We start from the raw sequence: 22,066 nt of genomic DNA, 5'->3' as shown, positions 1-22,066 counted from the left end.
TTCAAAAATGGCTTCAGAGAGCAGGAAAAGGGAACTTGCTTAGGATTTTTATGGTGGTTAAATAGAGGGACTGGGGTAAGGGTCTTGACTTTCTACTGGCATCAAAGGGTGAAGTACCTGGGCTTTCTTCTTTAAATTTTATTTTATTTTTTTACTGAATTATAGTTGATTTACAGTGTTGGGCCAATCTCTGCTGTACAGCAAACTGACTCAGTTATACACATATAGACATTCTTTTTTTTTTTTTTTACAGTAAGTCCCCTGCACATGAACCTTCAAGTTGTGAACTTTCAAAGATGCTAACGTGTGTTTGCCTGTCCAGTCATGTAAGTTAGTTCACGTGTCTGGCGTACATTGTCATGTGTGTGAATCCTCTACAGGTGGTGTGCTTTCATGTACACTTTACTATACAGTACTGTATACAGTACAGTAGTACAGTATCTTTATTTCAAGCCCAGGATGTCTGGAAGCAAGCGTAAAAGCAGAGGTGATGTAGCTGGTACTACTGTACTTTTCAAGGTACTGTACTATAAAATTTAAAATGTTTTCTTTTTTTTTGTTTTTTTATGTATTATTTGTGTGAAAATTATTATAAACCTATTACAGTACAGTACTATATAGCCAATTATGTTAGTTGGGTTACACTAGGCTAACTTTTTTGGACTTACGAACGAGCTCTTGGAATGGAACTCCATCATATGTGGGGGACTTACTGTATATTCTTTTCCATTATGATTTATACAGGATATTGAATATAGTTCTCTGTGCTATACAGTAGGATCCTGTTGTTTATCCATCCTACATATAATAGTTTACATCTGTTAATCCCAAACTCCCAGTCCTCCCCTCCCCCAGACACCAGTCTGTTCTCTATGTCTGTGAGTTTGTTTCTGTTTTGTAGATAGGTTCATTTGTACAATATTTTAGATTCCACATATAAGTTATATCATATGGTATTTGTCTTTCTCTGTCTGACTTACTTCACTTAGTATGATAATCTCTAGTTACAACCATTTTGCTGCAAATGGCATTATTTCATTCTTTTTTATGGCTAAGTAGTATTCCATCATATATATGTATTGCATCTTAATCCATTCATCTGTCAATGGACATTTAGGTTGTTTCCATGCTTTGGCTATTGTGAATAGTGCTGCTGTGAACATAGGGGTGCATGTGTCTTTCTGAATTATGGTTTTGTCTGGGTATATGCCCAGGAGTGGGACTGCTTGATCATAAGGTAATTCTATTTTTAGTTTTCTGAGGAACCTCCACACTGTTTTCCATAGTGGCTGCACCAACTTACTTTCTTAACATCATGCTTAGATGTGAGGTTGAAGGGGAAGAGAGATGGGTGTGGCTTAAAAACTTAGCTGTTAAATATCAAAAATGGAGTAAGACTCTATTGCACTTCCAAGAATGAATAATTGCAGCACTATATAATCTACCTTGAGTCTGAAATGAATTCTGTTCCAAGACTTCTTACTCCTATCCAACCAACTTTCTTTTACTTTTGAGTTTTGTCTGATGTGGTAGATTATATTACTGTTCAGCAAATATTCTTGCCTTCTACTGACTTACATGGGAGGAGGACACTAATCCATTGATGTTGGACTTGACCATGTGATTTTCTTTTGATAATCAATGGAATATGGGAAAAACTGACATGTATTCATTCTGTACCTCGGCCTTAAGAAGAGGCATTGTGTATTTCCATCTTCTCTGGAACCTCTGCCTGAAAAACAAAATCTTGCCTTGAGCATCCTCTAATCTAAAAGATTAACATTTGAAGCTGGTGTGGACCCAGAGTTTGGTGCCAAGCCTAGCTGGACATGGCCTTAACCAGTCAAACTCCAGCAGACTCTTAAAACTGCAATTTGAAACAGAGCCTCTCCTAGAAGCTCAAATATTTGTGAGTATAATACTTGTTGTATGCCACTGAGTTTTGAGGTAGTTTATTATGAAATATTATTGTAAAAATAGCTGACTGATACATGTGATATATCTGTGTGTAGAGATTTATATAGATATATGGAGATTTATATAATCACTACTTTTGTCCATTTCTACTTATATGGTTCCATTGCCTGCCCACTGATCTTATTTTTTTCCTTTCTCTTCATACAACCACATCCTGCTTCTCATTTATGTTTATGATGTGGAACAAAGTACAGTCGGCCCTCTGCAACTGTGGCTTCCAACAACCATGGATGGAAGTTCAACCATCTGCAGTTGGTTGAATCAGCCATGTGAAACCCGAGCTGTTGAGGGCTGGCTGTACTAAATCATTTTATATAAGGGACTTGAGTTGATCTATGGGTTTTGGTACCTGCGGTGGGTCCTGGAACCAATCCTTTGCAGATACCTAGGGATGACTATATTCTGTTTTAAGATTGACATGGATTTTAAATTCATTTTGACCAAGTATCTTATTTACATATCCAGAACCTGAAGAATATATAGGCAAATAAAACATATGTGGACTAAAACAAAAGCCCTTAAGTTATGTGTCATGCTTATTCACCCTTTTCTTGTCTTTACCATTTTATTTCTGCCTACTCTTTGGCAATAATACATTTTGGAATTCCTGTGCTTTCTTGGAATGTTAACATCTGGCTTAACCACTTCCTCCCAATTCTCCTTTTCTTACAATCATCTTGTTCTTATAATAGCAGATTTTTTTCTTTTCACTCTAATGCTCACTTATTATCACTATAACAGTATAAATTATCAAGAATTTCCCAGGAAATAGGTAGAAACTAAATTTTACCGCCCTGATTTTTCATTTGAAGAAACTAACACAGCATTTATTCAATAGCAAGAGTAAACTTTGTAATACTCCTGGACTTATTTGCACATAATTTGTGTTCAATTACATTTGTTTAGTTAATGGATAAAAGGCTCAATCAATATTTCCACCAGGTTAAACCAAGTTGTATTTATTAAAAATATTGGAAATGTCAGTAAGGCTGAAGGATATTTCATAAATTAAAAGCACAACACAGATATTACTTCTATGTGGTAGATCATTCAGGATTGAGCTCAAAAGATCAAGCTGTTTTTAATATTCAGAGATTATTACTAGGCATGATAACAAAGCCTCTATCTTGAAGCTGCGTATGTATCATGAGAATAAGGTATTATTATGTTGTAATAATGAGTAAGGTAGCTACCTTTGACCCTTCAATAAGGGAAATTATTTTTCTAGTTATTTTAAGTATAAATTTTCAAATTAATAGACTATTAAAATAGCCATGTGAAGGTTAAGTCTTATTATCAGCATTTTGTAGAAAAGCATTTTATAGAAAAGCATTTTATAGTAAAGTCAGATTAGACAAGGTTATATATGTATTTTTAATAGATCTTTATTGGAGTATAATTGCTTCACAATACTGTATTAGTTTCTGTTGTACACCAGAGTGAATCAGCCATATGCATACATACATCCCCATATCCCCTCCCTCTTGAGCCTCCCTCCCATCCTCCCTATCCCACCCCTCTAGGTCATCGCAAAGCACCGAGCTGTGTGATTACAAATAACTCTAAAATCCAAGTGTCTTAACAAAATAAAAGTTTATTTTCTAGCTTATAAAAAACGCTGCAGATCCTGCTGATTCTGCAGGGCTATTGTCCTTGCTTTAGCAATCTGATGATTCAGGGTAAGGAAATTCTAAATCCTGTAGCTTCTCAAATATGTGGTCTCCTGAAGAACTGAACACTGGCTCTTAAATGCTCCCCCTCGGGAGTAGTATACAGCATGTCTGCCCATATTTCATTAGCTGAAGATAGACTCAAGTTCATTCCTATCCTCAAGGGTTCAAGAAGCACAATCCTCTGTTTTCTAGAATAGAACCACTTGAACATAGCAACACCTGCCATGCTCACCTGAAGTTAGCTAGCTAGTAAATAGAAGAACAAGGTTTTCAACCCAGGCCTATCTCTAAATGCTGTGCTCTTAATCACTGGGCTATTTTTTGTTCCTTACCATAAATTAGTTAGTAAACTTATGGGAACTCAGAACAAGAAAAATTCAAAAAAAGGAAGAAACTAAGAAAGTTTCATGGAGACTGGTTACTAAATGATTTGTAGAATAACCTGAGATTCTGGAGGCTTAGATGTGTCGTACATGCTACTTAAATCTCTGCCTTAGCTTTTGGTGTCACCTGATGAAAAAAAGAAAACCTGGGGAAATTTTAGGGAAAAGCATAATCTGTGAAATAATTACTGCTCTGGGTTAACTTTGACAAGGCTTGACTACCTAGGCAACAAGAGTATTTAGAGTGTGTGACAACATACTCATACTATGATGTTAAAAATTTGTTCTGCATCTCAGATGAGAGCCTCTGAATACTGGATTCAGATAAACAATCTATTTGGATGCTTGGCATCCTGTCAAATTGAAAAGGGAATCTCCAGAGATGTCTATCAACAGAAGTGGACTTCTCTGTTAGGATTAAAAAGTTAATTAATGATTGACCTGCTGAAAGGCAAGTTGAGATATTCAGCTCACCCTTGCTGCATAGTCACTTGAGAATTCTCATTTCACTTTGCTATAAAATGGATTCATTAGTATTCCAACTGCTTATTTTATTGTTGCTATAGCTATGGCTAGATTTACAGGTTTATTCTTACTAAGCAATGATGTTTAATGATATTTTTATTTTGAAAGTTAAAAAAAAAGTCTTATATTCCCATATATATATATATATATATATATATAGCCTTATATAAAGCCTTATATGCCAGAGTATAGCTGCTACACTGATAAAGGTCAAATGAAGCAGTGAGTCCAGGTTCTAACTAAATTTATTTTACTTTATTTTTTAAAATGAATGATCACCTACAAGTCCAAAATGATCTCAGTTTTATTATTTCCCTGGAATTAGTTTAAAATTTTTTTCTCTTTTGAGAGCTGAGTTGTTCAAAATATCAAGAATTTAAAAACCTATTGGAAAGCTATCCATAATTATAACTATTTAAATTTTATAGTCATATGAATAAGATTGGAACAAAAATAGTTGTCAAATTGACTTGATCGATAACAGGGCTGTAAGTAATCTTTAAAAGTCTACTGTTCTTATGATTTTATATGACAATGAATAAAATAACCAAGAAATGTTTAGAAGTAAATCTGAGGAATATATATTCTTGCACATTTTATCAGTCACAAGGATGAAAATATAATTGAGAAGCACCTTTTCTTTTAGTGTGTGGCAAATGTTGACACTTTAAGAAACAAACTATTACTAGACTGAAGAAAATATAGCATAGGAAAGGGCCATTTGAGAAGAAACTCATCTTCAGTGTCAGCAGATATATTACCTAGTAATTTACCAAAACTCACAAGAGGAAACATTAAACAATGCTTGAAGTCTTTTAGAAAAAGTCATATGCCTGCCAGGCTATGGTTTCTGGGATTAGTCACACAGATTAACTTTTCAATTAACACCTCTCTTTTAATATTAGATTTATTTTTCCATAAGAAAATATAGACACATTGGTTTCTTAAAATTCATGAAACTCCCAAATCAAGGCAAATACTTTGGCTTAATACTACCACATGCAAACAAAGAAAATATAAGAATGCAGTAGAATTTTGAAAATCCTGATTAGACTTGAAAGTTACTAACTAAAAGCTTAGATTTGCACAGTGATTTCATAGACATATGTCTATTATGCTTATGATAGTAGTTTTGCATTGTATTTTCTGGTCAGAACCTCTGATTGTACTAAAAATGAAAGCTCCTTAATTGAAGTAAGAAAAAATAGACTGACGAAAGAAGGAAAAAACACATTAATAAAGAAGTATTTGTATATGTGTACACACATACATAATTGATATTTTAAGTTTAAAAATGTATGCTGATGAGTCATTAAAGCTCATTCTGCTTTCTCCTTCATCTTTCAGTAGAACCTTTATTATAGAGTCTAAAAAATAAGATGTATGATAATGGTTTGTGAAGAAGCGTTTGACTTCTTTTTGAAATCTACTTGATTATAGATTCAAGTCATTGAATCTGTATTTGGTTCCCTTTATGGAAACCAGAAAAATGTCGCAGTTGAAAAACACTCACTGATTCTCAGAAAAATAACAATAGAGCTTTTAATATTTAGCAAAGATTTCACCTTACATGTGTTTATGCATTTACCTCATATTTTCTTTTATGAGCTTAGGAAATGGTCTATTATAGAAAAGTTATAGGACAATATACATTAATCATCTGATTTCTATAACATGAGTGGCAGAGTGTAAAGCAACATAGAAAAATATTGCATATACATAAGAAAAATTGTAGCCTTGATTCTGATACATTCTGCTTCTCTGATGTTGGTTAAGTGACACTCTGTTTTAAGCCTCAATTTATTGACGAAAAATAGATATACAATCTTTTCCGAGACTTTCAATTGTGTTGTAAAGAGCAAAGGACAAAATATATGAGAAAGTACTTTTAAAACTGAAAATCATGATACAGATTGGTATTGAACAGAATAGCTCCACTGGAATCACACAAATTTAAGTCTTCTTGTTACCACTTTATTCAGCTGAATTCTATGTTGACCAGCAATACTTACTTACCTTTGTAATTAATTCTTTGTTTTGAGCAGGGCTTCTCTCATCTCCTCACCTCTATTTTTAAGAACTTTACTTCTGTTCCTGAAGGCATCCTAGGGAAACAGATTAATATTATCAGACAGTGAGAAATTTACAGTAAATTGTTTCATGTTCTCTGTCTCCTTTAAATAAGATCTCCCCCCCTTTTTTGTTCTTTCTTTTTTTTTTCTTTTGTTTCATGATCCTTTCTTGTCTTTTAATATTAGAATTAGAGAAAATATATAAAGAAGATCACTTACCTACAACTACCACGGTGTTGTCTATCATCACCACCATTTCGACATTGTTTCTTCTACTTCTGCTGATACCACTCCCGGCTAGACAGGCAGTGATCTTAGCACTCTACATTTATTGACTCATGGCATCAACATGACAAACTCATATGAAGTTTCTTTTAGTAGCCCCAATTTTCAGTCAAGAAAACTATGGCCCATATAAATTAACTAATTCAAAGTGGCTACACACTCACCCACTGGGTGAAATTGGCATTTGGAGAACAAGTCAGGAGTAAGAAATGAAGGAACTCAAGACAGTCAGAGTCTGACATGTACTATGTGCATAATGGGCAAGTGTTCCAATGAAATAAACCTTCCTCAGTTGTCCTCCAGCAGAAACTATCAAGTGAGTGTCATAAAGCATGTAACACATGGGGTCCCGGAAGAATAATCATCAGGTGATCCTAACTGCAATAAGAGTAGTGGGGTGGAAATTGCTGTGCAAGGCATGTGAATTTTTCAATAAGTAGAAAAGATCTTCAGGTAAATTAGAAAGGTAGCATGATACTACTCTCAATCAATCACTGCTCAGACATATTTTGAAGTTCTTTCTTTGGTGATACATGAATTGGGTTTACTTCTCAGCTCCATCACCCAGTTCTCTAAATTTAGACACTGATTGACTTCTCTGGTTCTTCATTTCCTCATCTATAAAATGGGGATAATAATAGTATCTACCTATTTAGGGCTATTATGAGAACTGAATTTGACAATCTATATAGCATAAGTCATCAAGCCTGGCCCATAATAACTTTTACACATAAATGTTATAATTACAATATTTAGTGGCAATGACCAAAACTCTGTATATCTTCAGTTCATTTCAGAAAAAATATATATTTTTTCTAATCCAAAAGATTCATGGGCTTAAAAGCCAAAATCACTGTCAGTTTAGTTTTTTAAGATACTCAAGTGAAGACAAACCCAATTCTCTCCCAAAATACCAGTCCTGTAAAGTAAGAGAAAACCAGTTGAGAACAGGGGTCTTGTGGCTCCCCGTAAGATCAGCAAACCAGGGCTGAGATGGATTTTTACCACCTGAAGTCTCTCTTTAGATGAAATTCCACATTTAATTCTTTTTATGTGTGCTCAAGTGAACAGCAACAATTTATAAATGTCCTGTGGTGGTAATATGCCACAAATTCTCCTCTCTGCAATAAGATTCAGCCAATTAACTAGCTTTAGGTAAGAAACTATAGGACAGTCTACTCAGCAGGAGCAGTACCTACTACCGTTATAGTTAATAATGCATTCCTCTGTTACCCACCACAGCTTTTGAACTATTACTTTTTTACTGATCATTTGGATTCAGAAGTCTAATTTTTAAAATAAAAACCCGTGATATACATATGTGTGTATATATATATTTTCTGAAACAATGATTTCCCCCTGCTTAGAACACTCCAAGAGATTTTCCCTTGCAAAGTTCGAAATCCACTGATGTGTGTCTCAATCCTAAAAATGAACCTGTAAGAATTATTATTGTCTTACTTAACCTCCTCAGGCTAAAAGATGCCATGCTGTGGTAAGTCAGAGGCAAGAAACAAATAATACTTCAATAGGAAAATGAGCAAGGAATTCCAAAGAATAATAAGATTCCTCTGACACTTATCTGGAAATAGCCACAATTTTCATTACTATATATTAGAAAAGTCCAAAAGTAAATGGTCTTAAAGATTAATAAAATTGAGTTATAATATTCTGTGCAAAAAAAGTATAAATTTGAAACTGAAATTATCTTCTTTACCTTAAAAAGGTTTTCATGCCTTTGATCCTTTTTCAAACATTATATTAATAACTGAAAAATACCATCACTCTTTTTTTTTTTTTTGCACAGTGACAAGTGGTTGACTGAAATTTCAAAATTTTTTTTTAACATCTTTATTGGAGTATAATTGCTTTACAATGGTGTGTTAGTTTCTGCTTTATAACAAAGTGAATCAGTTATACATATACATATATCCCCGTATCTCTTCCCTCTTGCATCTCCCTCCCTCCCACCCTCCCTATCCCACTCCTCTAGGTGGTCACAAAGCACCGAGCTGATCTCCCTGTGCTATGCAGCTGCTTCCCACTAGCTATCTATTCTACGTTTGGTAGTGTATATATGTCCATGCCACTCTCTCACTTTGTCCCAGCTTACCCTTCCCCCTCCCCATATCTTCAAGTCCATTCTCTAGTAGGTCTGCGTCTTTATTCCCGTCTTGCCCCTAGGTTCTTCATGACCTTTTTTTTTTTTTTTTTTTTTTAGATTCCATATATATGTGTTAACATACGGTATTTGTTTTTCTCTTTCTGACTTACTTCACTCTGTATCACAGACTCTAGGTCCATCCACCTCACTACAAATAACTCAATTTCATTTCTTTTTATGGCTGAGTAATATTCCATTGTATATATGTGCCACATCTTCTTTATCCATTCATCTGTCGATGGACACTTAGGTTTCTTCCATGTCCTGGCTATTGTAAATACAGCTGCAATGAACATTGTGGTACATGACTCTTTTTGAATTATGGTTTTCTCAGGGTATATGCCCAGTAGTGGGATTGCTGGGTCGTATGGTAGTTCTATTTTCAGTTTTTTAAGGAACCTCCATACTGTGCTCCATAGTGGCTGTATCAATTTACATTCCCACCAACAGTGCAAGAGGGTTCCCTTTTCTCCACAACCTTCCAGCATTTATTGTTCGCAGATTGTTTGATGATGGCCACTCTAACTGGTGTGAGATGATATCTCATTGTAGTTTTGATTTGAATTTCTCTAATGATTAATGATGTTGAGCATTCTTTCATGTGTTTGTTGGCAATCTGTATATCTTCTTTGGAGAAATGTCTATTTAGGTCTTCTGCCCATTTTTGGATTGGGTTGTTTGTTTTTTTGATATTGAGGTGCATGAGCTGCTTGTAAATTTTGGAGATTAATCCTTTGTCAGTTGCTTTGTTTGCAAATATTTTCTCCCATTCTGAGGGTTGCCTTTTCATCTTGTTATGGTTTCCTTTACTGTGCAAAAGCTTTTAAGTTTAATTAGGTCCCGTTTGTTTATTTTTGTTTTAATTCTCATTAGTCTAGGAGGTAGGTCAAAAAAGATCTTGCTGCAATTTATGTCAAAGAGTGTTCTGCCTATGTTTTCCTGTAAGAGTTTTATAGTGTCTGGTCTGACATTTAGGTCTCTAATCCATTTTGAGTTTATTTTTGTGTATGGTGTTAGGGAGTGTTCTAATTTCCTTCTTTTCCATGTAACTGTCCAGTTTCCCCAGAACCACTTATTGAAGAGGCTGTCTTTGCTCCACTGTATATTCTGGCCTCTTTTGTCATAGATCAATTGACCATAGGTGCGTAAGTTTATCTCTGGGTTTTCTATCCTGTTCCATTGATCTACAGTTCTCTTTTTCTGCCAGTACCATACTGTCTTGATTACTGTAGCCCTGTAGTATAGTCTGAAGTCAGGGAGCTTGATTCCTCCCACTCTGCTTTTTTTTCTCAGGATTGCTTTGGCTATTTGAGGGCTTTTGTGTTTCCATACAAATTGTAAAATTTTTTGTTCTAGTTCTGTGCAAAAATGCCATTGGTAATTTGATAGAGATTGCACTGAATCTGTAGATTGCTTTGGGTAGTACTGTCATTTTCACAATATTCATTCTTCCAATCCAAGAACACAGTGTTGCTCTCCATTTGTTTGTGTCATCTTTGATTTCTTTCATCAGTATCTTATAGTTTTCTGTGTACAGGTCTTTTGCCTCCTTAGGTAGGTTTATTCCTAAGTATTTTATTGTTTTTGTTGCAGTGATAAATGGGATTGTTTCCTTAATTTCTCTTTCTCATCTTTCACTGTTATTGTATAGGAATTCAAGAGATTTATGTGTGTTAACTTTGTATCCTGCGACTTTACTAAATTCATTGATTAGCGCTAGTGTTTTCTGGTGGCATGTTTAGGATTTTCTCTGTATAGTATCATGTCATCTGCAAACAGTGACAGTTTTACTTCTTCTTTTCCAATTTGGATTCCCTTTATTTCTTTTTCTTCTCTGATTGCCGTGGCTAGGACTTCCAAAACTATGTTGAATAATATTAGTGTGAGTGGGAACACTTGTCTTTTTCCTGATTTTAGAGGAAATGCTTTCAGTTTTTCACCATTGAGAATAACGTTTGCTGTGGGTTTGTCATATATGGCCTTAATTATGTTGAGGTAGGTTCCCTCTATGCCCACTTTCTGGAGAGTTTTTATCATAAATGAGTGTTGAATTTTGTCAAGAGCTTTTTCTGCATCTATTGAGATGATCATATCGTTTTTATTCTTCAATTTGTTAATATGGTGTATCACATTGATTGATTTGTGTATATTGAAGAATCCTTGCATTGCTGGGATAAATCCCACTTGATCATAGTCTATGATCCTTTTAATGTGTTGTTGGATTTGGTTTGCTAGTATTTTGTTGAGGATTTTTGCGTCTGTGTTCATCAGTGATATTGGCCTGTAATTTTCTTTTTGTGTGATATCTTTGTCTGGTTTTGGTATCTGGATAATGGTGGCCTTGTAGAAAGAGTTTGTGAGTGTTCCTCCCTCTGCAGTTTTTTGGAAGAGTTTGAGAAGGATGGGTGTTAGCTCTTCTCTAAATGTTTGATAGAATTCACCTGTGAAGCCATTTGGTCCTGGATTTGTTTGTTGGAAGATTTTTAATAACAGTTTCAATTTCATTCCTTTCGATTGGTCTGGTCATATTTTCTTTTTCTTCCTGGTTCAGTCTTGGAAGGTTATACCTTTCTAAGAATTTGTCCATTTCTTCCAGGTTGTCCATTTTATTGGCATACATTTGCATGTGGTAGTCTCTTATGATCCTTTGTATTTCTGCTGTGTCAGTTGTAAGTCTCCTTTTTAATTTCTGATTTTATTGATTTGAGTCCTCTCCCTTTTCTTCTTGGTGAGTCTGGCTAAAGGTTTATTAATTTTGTTTATCTTCTCAAAGAACCAGCTTTTAGTTTTATTGATCTTTACTAATGTTTTCTTGGTTTCTGTTTCATTTATTTCTGCTCTGATCTTTATGATTTCTTTCCTTCTACTAACTTTGGGTTTTGTTTGTTCTTCTTTCTCTAGTTGCTTTAGGTGTAAGGTTAAGTTGTTTATTCGAGGTTTTTCTCGTTTCTTAAGGTAGGATTGTATTGCTATAAACATCCCTTTTAGAATTGCTTTTGCTGCATCCCATAGGTTTTGGATCATTGTGTTTTAAAATTTCTTTTGAGATATCTTCTTTGACCCAAGTGTTATTTAGAAGTGTTTTATTTAATCTCCACATATTTTTGGATTTTCCAGTTATCTTTCTGTTATTGATTTCTAGCTTCAGTCCAGTGTGTTCTAGACACTGCATCCTTTCTATTTTTAAAAATTTTGTTAAGGTGTGTTTTATGGCCCAGACTGTGATGTCTTGGTGAATAGTCCATATGAGCTTGAGAAGAATGTATATTCTGCTGTTGTTGGATGAAGTAGTCTATACGTATCAATTATATTCAGTTGATTGATGGTGTTGAGTGCAGCTATGCCCTTACTTATTTTCTGCCTGCAAGATTTGCCTCTTTCTGAGAAAGGGTTGTTGAAGTCTCCAACTGTGATAATGGATTCATCTGTTCTTTTTGCAAGTCTTTTTGTCTCACGTAGTTTGACATGATGTTGTTAGGCATTGGTTTTTATGTTATTGTTATTTTCTTAAGAGAAGCAATTGTTACAGAACCAAACGATAAATACCATAGAAAATTTTTGCATTAAACAAAATTTTAGTGAAGTGGGGGTGCTGAGAATTATGCATGTGATACACTTACAGTCATTGTACCTATTTGCAGGTGGTAAGTATGACTTAAAGAAAAAAAAAACACAACACCTTGAAATTTATAGAACATTTATGTCAGCTTGGGCTCTCATCTACATGTGAAAGAACTAAACTTTTAAAACAAGTCTAATAAAAAAGAACCATCACATAAGTTCTACAGAGGTAGTACAAAATAAAAGTAGGAAAAGAGTACAAACACACACACACAAACCAAATAGATTAATAGCACCAACATTAAAAAAAAAATGTTCCCACAGATCAGATGAAAACTAACCAAGTACCTCACCAAGAATAAAAATATAAAGGAGAGATAAAGTAAAATTGTTTCTAAAATGATAAAATAGATGAAGAAAAGCTTTCCAAAGAGAGGAAAAAATAATAGATGCCTATGGAAACAAAACTGACGTCTATAAAATGAAATATGAATTAAAATGAGCATATATGAGAATAGATGTGGCTGAAATTATAGTAATGGACTTTGTCTTGGTCTAGGTGCTCTAGAAAATAGAACCTAAGAGTGGAAAAATGTGCTAATACCTTATTGAGGTGTGTATTCCAGAGTAGCAAGAAGCCATGGGGGCAGAGAAGGAGAGAAAGTACATGATAGTGAATTACTGAGTTTCACAGAAAATATAGCTGGTTGTTTGTGTAGGACATTTACATTAAGGCTGTATGGGACTACTATGACTCAGAGCATTCAGTTAAGGGGAATGAGGGAGAGAAATTTATGTGCTGATTCTTTTTAGTCTTCCTTTTCTTATTGCCCAAATTAGGCTCATGGGTTTTACTTCTGGTTTGTGCATCATGACTCCACCAAGAAGTCTCTGGGCACGCCAGATCCCATGTCTTATGATGCAGCACTTTTTTTGAGTCTGGAAGGGCTGAGAGAAACCAGAGCCTCCATCAGGCCAGTTGGTTGGCTTGAATACTGGAATTCCCTCAGCTCCCATTATGGTGGGAGAAATGGAGACTGGCCATCCTCTCAGGGGATGATGAAATAAACAGAAGCAGTAATAGATGAATAAAGAAGCCAAAGCCTAAAAGGCAGGTACAGCCAGATAAATCTGGGAGACTCATCAATTGTGTCCAAAGAGTTAATCCCTCTCACTACTCATATCCAGTATTCTCTGATTTTTGATCTTATACAAATATATGAAAATAAGATACTATCACTTCATCCCTCACAGGAACAGTAAAAATCCAATGCTCCTTGATGGTGGTCAGTTGTAATGTCCCAAGAAGGCTTAAAAATGGTTAAAAAAAAAAAAAGGTAAGGTCCTCACTGCTGCAGCTCTCCCAAGCCTATAAATTATCATCTCTGCCTATATGAACCATCTGGATTCTCCAGAAAGAACCAAGTCTGTAGGTTGCTTGCCTGGAGGGCTAGTATGGGTCTTCATCTCCAGGGTGTCTGCAGCTTTAATTGCATTGCCCTTGTAAGGCTGCGGTTGTTGAAGTCTCCCCATTCGCAGTTATCGCTGAAGTTGGAAACATCAAGAGATACCCTAATGAATGCCCTGAATCCCATCTCCTTGTCCTCTGTGTATTAGCAATCCTAGCTCCTCATGATAATTGGGTCAGTCGTCCCAGGGAAAGCAATGACTCCTTCCTTTACCCTCTGGTTCTCTGGTGTTAGTTATATATTAGGGTTCAGTCAAACTCTTAAGGTATCCCTTAGCTAAATGATCCACTCCTCATATCCCACCACTATCATCGGGAATTAGAATCTCAAATCTATCTGATTCTAAGGATGCATGGAAGAGATGTTCAAATAGGAAATGTTTAGGAAAGGGACACTCTTCCTTCTTCCACTTCTTTGTAGACTTGTATATTCTGGTGATACAGTGCCATATTTTGATCATTGTTATAGTGACTGGGTGCATCATGCAGAAGAGCACTCCAAAATGGTAAGATGTCCTTGAGGTTGTTCCTTAGTTGGGCATTCAGCATTCCATTCAGCCATTCTATGAGGTCAGCTGTCAGAGTGATGGCACTTTTGGTAATGAGCCCATTGTTGCATCTCTTGGTCTGAAGCGATCTGTGTGGGATACCATATCAAAGCATCAGGACTTCTGTAAGCCCTTAGGTGATATTGTTCTTAGAGGTACTATAGGCAGAGAAGATAGACTCATATTTGGAATATGAATCATTTTGGTTTGTGAAGATCACTGTCTGCTTTAGGGTGAAATGGGCCTGGTGTAATCAACAAGTCTCCAAATGCCTGGAAAGATCAGCATCAGTCGTATCCTATGGCAAACTGGGCACTTAGCAGTGAGAGTAGCTAGATTAGCCATCATGTGAAACAGCCATGTTGTTGATCCCACATATATGCTTTATCCCTGCCCCCATGGCCATTCTCTTAATAGGTTAACTCTGTGAGAATATGAGTGGTTGAAGAGAGAAGGTGACGGAGTCATTATCTTCATCTGGTCCCTGTGAGCATCCTCAGAAGTGGATGCTGAGGGACAAAGACATGAGACACAACAGACATTCTTTGTGGCCTCTTCAACCTCATAATGCCATGCTTCCGGTTTTTAAATCTTCATTCCAGGTCTCTGGTCAACGAGCCAGTCTGTTTAATCACCAGAATTTGGTGTATATAACTCATTCATCTCTTTCTTTAGACAGAACCCATAGCTTTCTCTTTTGGAAGAATTTCCCTCCAACACTGTTTGCAGAGGGGAAGGGGCTACTCGGTGGGGCTCTAATATGGCAGCAGTTCACTTTTCACTAGTGCAAACATATCCATTAATGAGCATTAGTCCCACAACATTTCCTTGTCTGCCAATTAGTCATCAGAAACAGCCCCTCAGCCCACGGGTGTGAATTGAGCGAAAGGCTTTGTGGCATCAGCAATAGGTGCCATTGAGTGTGAACCATCTATTAGAGCACAATCTAGAACATAGGGCTTCACTTATATTGTAGAATGTGTTGCTTCTCTGCCTAACTGACTTTCGTAATTCATTGGATCTAATGATGGCTAGACCAAGATGGGCAAGTCATGTTGCCATATCATGTTCCACGGTGGGTTCTCAGTATTTACTAGGGTGTAACACCAGGCCAAGGGTGTTTTTGCAAACAGTACATAGTTCTACCACGCTCCAAAAACCTGCAGATGTGTACTACAACTATCATGTTAAGGCTTACAAAAAATTTCAGTCATGATTCTTAACCAACTTAGATACATAAAGTAGCATTTTATTTGCTAGGCCTTGTGTCAAAAGTTACAGGACAGCTTTCACTAGAGCATGGACCTGCTACAGAGCTCTCTCTTGCTTTGGATCCTACTTGAAACTGGCAGCCTTCTGTAGCGTCCAATAAACAGGTTAGATGAATGTTTCCAAGTGCAGTCTGTGTTCCTAAATTCACTAAGATCTTTGACTCTTTCACAGTGGTAGGAGGTATGGGGCAGAGAATGGGGTTGGAGAGCAACAACTTGTCTTTTGACTTGTTGGGGATGCCCCAGCATGACTAAGACCTCTGGACTCCCCAAAACTTCACCAACATCTTATGCATCTGAATCATTACAGAGTTCATTTCCTATACTCTGGCACTTTCATGTCTTACAAAGACATCTAGCCCCATAGAAAAAGAGGAGAATGATATAAACAGAGTGCTAAAATTACAAATGGCTCTTAAACGTGAAAAGATTTTAAGCCTCATAAGAAGTGAAATGCAAATTAAAATCATACTTCGATACTATGTTTATCTTTCAGATTATCAAAGAACAAAAAGTCTGTGTTAGAATGAGAAACAGACTCACATACATATTGCTGGACTGTAAATGAGAAAAATATCTATGACAGTCAATTTATCAATCTCTCTCAAAGTATCAAATGTTTATGCCATTTGTCCTAGCAATTTCCTTCCTTAGAATTATCCTACAGATAATTTTGCATTTGAGAAAAGTGACATACATAAAAAATGATTAAGTACTGCTTTGTTTATAATTAACAGATTGACAAATGATTTAACAGTGGGCTTGTTAAATAATGCCATTCAAAGGATAAAGACTTTTAGAAAGAATGATATGGATCTGTAGCTACTGATATGAAATGATACACAAAATATATTTTAAGTGAAAAAAGCAAGGTACTGAACAATGTATATGGCACACTACCATTTTTGTTTACCTCTGTTTATGAAGAATCTCTGAAACAACGCTCAAGAAACTCATTAATTTTAAAAGTGGCTTCCTCATGGGTGGGAAGTTGATTGTCTCTATGATGAGGATGTAAAAACAACTTATTTATTACTGTATACTTATTTATTCCTTTTGAATTTTTTTTACTGTATTCATACATTATTCATTTTTAAAAATCAAATAAATCCTACCTAATTCAATTTAAATTTTCATTCATATCTAATTCAAAGCTTCACCCCTTCCTCTAGTTCAGATCTGAGCAGCGGCTTGAGGACTTATATTAGGCAAGAGAGTGAGAGGAAGATCTATTTATTCATTTTCCCTTTACCTCCTCCCGCTTGCCGCTAGTTCCTCTAAAATTGAGGCAGGGGAATAAAGGATTAAATATAAAGAATTAAAAGTCTTATGAGTTTTTCAAGGAAATTTATATACTATTCCTGGAGTTTACATTTGTTAAAATAATGGGAAAGAAATTTGGCCATATCTGATGTATTTTGATGAAATCTGATAGAGAGAGTTCTTACTGGAGTTTGCACATCATTGCCCTGCTGTCATAGCCATTAAAACTCTGGCTGTCTCATTACTCAACATGGGCAATTAACTCACCTCCTTCAGGTTGCCTTCTGTACTCCACAGAGTAACACTAGGTGCTGTAACAAATAAATGCTGGAATATAAGTGGAATGTCTGGAATGAATGATCCTTTATCCAACTACCATCTCATCTCCACACCTCCACACTAACTGCACGGGTAGAGAAGAGGATATACCATAGTACTTCCATCAGGGAATGATGCAAAGCCTCCCCCAATCTGAGCTCCCAGATGCCAACCAAAAGCCAGTCTTGTAAGTAAGACTTTCAGAGGATAGCAGTCTCAGGTGAACTAAGTTAACTCTATTCTGCAAACACCAAAACGTTTTCATGTCCTTCACCCTGTCACATTCTCATATTCTGTTTTCCTGAAATCATAATCAATGGTCTATCAGTATAAGCACTCTTGTATATACACTAGATCCCCTTCCTGTTATCTACTTATGTGACACTGGGGGAACAAATCATGATTAAATCCAAATCCAAGTCTTTAGTTCTTTCAATTGTGTATGATAAGAAAAAAAAAATACACAAACCTCACACTAAGTTCATGACCAATGCACCTGTATTTGCTGCCCAGAAATTCTACTAAAATTCCTTAGTTTATTGGTTTTCAAACTGTGGTCACTGAACCCGTAGGATCAGCACCATCTGGGAACTTATTAGAAATGTAAGCTTTCAGATCTAACTACAAATCGACTGATTCAGAAACTCTGGAGGAGGACCCGTCTATCCATGCTTTAACAAGCTCTTTGGGTGATTCTGATGCATGTCAAAGTGTGAGAGACTGTTCTTGACTATTCATCCTCACAATCTTTTAGACATCTACTTCACATGTTCCCTTCTTCGACTCAAATCATTAGTAACACTGCTCCCATCTTTCTTCTCAGTCAATAGCCTTGCTTTTTTATTTCACTGAGAATACAGGAGTAATTAGAAAGAACTTCCCTAAGCTCCCTTTTGCCCACACTTCTAACTTGTGCCCATATATTATCTGCCTTTGCTCCTTTTTGCTATGACCTATTTGTGCCCTGGATTTTATCCTCCCTAAGTATCTGTCTCACTTTCTCTTCAACGTCATCAATTCTCTTTCCACTGAATCATTTCCATTAGCATTCAAATATGTTGTAATGTCTCCAACAATTAATAGCACCTTGACCTTGATCTCTAGCAACCTCTCTATTTCAGTGATCCAATTTACAGCAAAACAGCTAAAAAGAGAATATATACTTAATGTCTCTAATTCCTTTCCTCTCACTCTCTCTAACCTACTTTAATTAGGCTTTCTCTGTACCATTCTACAAGACAGCTCTTGTTAAGGACACCAGTGTTCTCCACCTTGCTAAATACAGTGAATATATCAATTTTTAGTCCTCATGTTATCACCAACATTTTACAAGTTGCTTCAGGCCTCTTTATATTCTCTTTCTGTTATCTAGAATATCTGCCATATTTCCGTATGAGTCACTCCCTTTCATCTTCATATCTCTGCTTAAATATAACATTATTAATATAGCTTAATGTTAATAGCAAATACTATGATAGACTATTATCTATCAAACATGATTTTACATACTTCAGGTACTAATATTATCCCAATTTTTAAGATGGAGAAACTGAGGCACAGAGAGGTATATTAATTTTTCTAAAGTCACACTGTCAGTAAGAGTGGCACCACACAACAAATTAAACCCAAACAGTATTATATGACCTTAAGCCCTAAACCATACTGGCTGTATGGGTTTCCCAGACTCCCTATACTAATTAACTAACATCACCCCTTACCCTGTCTCTCCTCCGCAACTTTGTGTTCCTGCATAGCCTTTATTATCATCCATGGCAGAGAATGTCAAGTGTCTCCTAAAAACTTGTTTTTGTTTCTTCGTAAGTGCACAACTCAACTACATTTCCTAATCTTGTTTGCAGTTAGTTGGCCATGGAATTGACTTCTGTCCAATGGCACATGGTCATAAATGATGTGAATCACTTATAAGCCTGGCATATGATAGCCTCCAGATGCTCAGAGATGGATTTACTGTGAACCTAATGAAGCTTAATACTTAGGGATCTCACTTGATCCACCTTCTTTGAAGACTTATGGAGGGCCTTAGAAATGTACCTACATGTTCTTGTGAAAGACATTTTAGGTTATTTTCAACCCTTTAAGAAACTGGTCTCTTTCTACTCTGACTCCATCTGTCACATTTCATCTTTTGTTATGCGAAGTTGGAGTGATAGCAGGTATTTTGGGTTCTGTAAAGGGGAAAGTTGAATTAATGTTAAATGTGGATGGGCTTTGGGAAGATGTATGCATGTTTTCCTTTTCTTCCCAACTATATTTAATTCATAGCCATCCAGAAGTATAAATGGCTTTCATAAGTTCTTTAATCACCAGCTATGCTGATTCACCCAGAATCATAATACAGAGATAAGAGGACAGAGTTCTTATCATGATATGACTGTGTCCCATGGCACTCAGCATCAGACTTATGTGGATGGAGAAAAAATCAGGTTTGAAATGCATGGTTTCAGAGGTAGTCTACGGAAAATTATTCCAGTTATGAGAGAAGTAAAATTAGGTGAACAATATTCACTTCTCATTGAAACCTAGTGGAATGAAAGTATTATCAAGATTATGAAAGCAAGTGACTCCTATGAAAAGAAAGAGCAGGAAAGTGAAAAAATTATATTAAACACCCCACACAAAGTGTTGAGTTAAACCACTAAGATTTTGAGGTTTGTTAGAGCATTTACTATTACTTATTACAATAAAATGTAATACCCAACACCTTATATATTTTCATTTTGCTCATATGAGCTCCATGGTGGTAGAGTCTTTGCTATTTGTTCACTACTTGATCCCCAGCAATTAAAATGGAAAATGGCATATAATAATCTTCCAGCACATAGTTTCTGAATATATAGATACATCATAGTGTAATTACAGAACACCAAAAATAGAGTATTACAGAACTTTCCAGGGAGGAAAAAAAATTAACAGACTTTTATTAATGAACAAGACTCTGACTCACTTCTCATCAGACATGCAGAATACTACAAGACAAAGGAGTAACACTATTTTATATTGCTGGATAACAGATTACCATGGATTTAGTGGCTTAGAGCAGCACACTATTTTATCTCAAAATTTCTGAGGGCCTGGAGGGTAGTGTGTTGGGTGCTATGCTGAAGGTTCACAAGACTGCAATCAAAGAGTTGGCCAGGGCTGTGGTCTCATCTGAGACCTGGGGTTTTCTTCTCACTGTTGCTGCCAGAAATTAGTTTCTTATAGTTGTAGGACTGAGACCCTCAGCTGATAGAAACCATCTTCTGTTTGCTGCCAGGTGGACCTCTCTAGGACACGGCAGTTTGCTTCTTCAAGGTCAGCATGAGTGTATCTCACTGCTTCAAATCTCTACCTTCAAAGAATGACTCAGACTTCTTTTAAAGGCCTTACCTGATAAGGTCGGGGTCACCCAGGATACTCTCACATTTGATTAATTCAAAGTCTACTGATCAGGGGCCTTAATTCCATCTTGGGGACCATCTTAGAATTTCGCCTATAAAAATTCTTTCAAAGGAATTTTCTTTCTAACCTAGAATTATACACTCAGACACAACATCAGACATCTTAGACATGTAAATATTTAGGAAGTTTTCTCTGTGTGGCAAAGAATTAACATAGTAGGCCTGATGTTGCTGTTTACAAGGGCACGTTTGTGGAGCTGGCCTTGGCTGATATTTGGGAACTTGGCTTTGGAGTGTTCCCTATGTTACTAATTAATAAGGTTGTTTTGTATGCCTGGGCACTGAATCCTGCTGTACCAAGATGACTAGATTATTTGTGCAAAAATGTGATTTGTGGTAAACGCCTCTTTTCCTTCTGGGAGTCTGTAAATTTTGTAATTATAGCTCTGGCAGAGAATGGTCAGCCCCCATTAGAAGTTCTATATTGTGAGCCTCAAGTTGGCTTCCCTGGGCAAGAAGACTTTACAAATGCTGCTGCACGCCACTGCAGCAACATGTGCTTTACAGCGCCAACACGCCCTAACACGAGAGGGGAAGCCTGTACCTCTGTTCCTGATATCCCCAGACGCTGCCTGATGGGGCTTTTTCTGAGACGGATCCTTCTTTGTATCCTTTCAGTGTAATTTACCATAGCCTCTGGGTCCTGTGGGTCTTTCTAATGAATCACCAAACATGAAGTTGTTGTGGGATCCCCAAATCACCTGCAACTTCCTTATTATAAAAGAAAGCCACCAGAAAAATTAAGGTCCAAATCAAGAAAGATGAAAGTGTATTCAGGAAACAGCTGTGAATCAGCCTGGAGAACAGCCAGTCTTGATTGAAGCCAAAGAGTGTAGAAAAATAACAAGTAAATATATGCTATAATTAAGAATGTAAAAACTATGAGTATATAAGAAAATCCAATACTATAACAAAATGAGGCAATTGGCAAACTCATAGAAAACAAAAATTGTACAAAAATAGTTGCCCAATATGAAGGGAAAATGTATCATGAATTTTAAATAATTGTTAAATAATGAAAATTATTATGTATTTTACCTAAAATGTAGGAACATTTTAGTTCATGTGGTTCCAGGGCTAATTACTTTGAACACAAA

The 22,066-nt window shown here is 36.1% G+C and overlaps 1 protein-coding gene and 1 long non-coding RNA gene across 5 annotated transcripts in view; both read left to right on the top strand.

Annotated features, from left to right (window-relative positions):
• The window catches only part of LOC309661997 (uncharacterized protein), a 515,569-nt gene that overhangs the window by 387,698 nt on the left and 105,805 nt on the right, over positions 1-22,066 (top strand). For 2 of the 4 annotated variants that reach the window (XR_014264401.1, XR_014264402.1), the window contains one exon: positions 254-21,535. The exons of the other annotated variants lie outside the window; for them this stretch is intronic. The gene's annotated coding sequence lies outside the window, so the exon portion shown is untranslated. Of the gene's footprint in view, positions 1-253; positions 21,536-22,066 lie in introns of those variants that run through there. 4 annotated transcript variants of the gene reach the window in all.
• LOC309662015 overlaps positions 1-22,066 on the top strand; it is a 181,728-nt gene that overhangs the window by 82,058 nt on the left and 77,604 nt on the right. The gene's annotated exons all lie outside the window — the stretch shown is intronic.

This window comes from Balaenoptera physalus (genome assembly GCF_965194825.1).
Source record: "Balaenoptera physalus genome assembly, chromosome: 5".
NCBI classification, from domain to species: domain Eukaryota; kingdom Metazoa; phylum Chordata; class Mammalia; order Artiodactyla; family Balaenopteridae; genus Balaenoptera; species Balaenoptera physalus.
The sequence above is the reverse complement of the archived record's forward strand: the minus strand, read 5'-3'. Positions and strand labels throughout refer to the sequence as shown.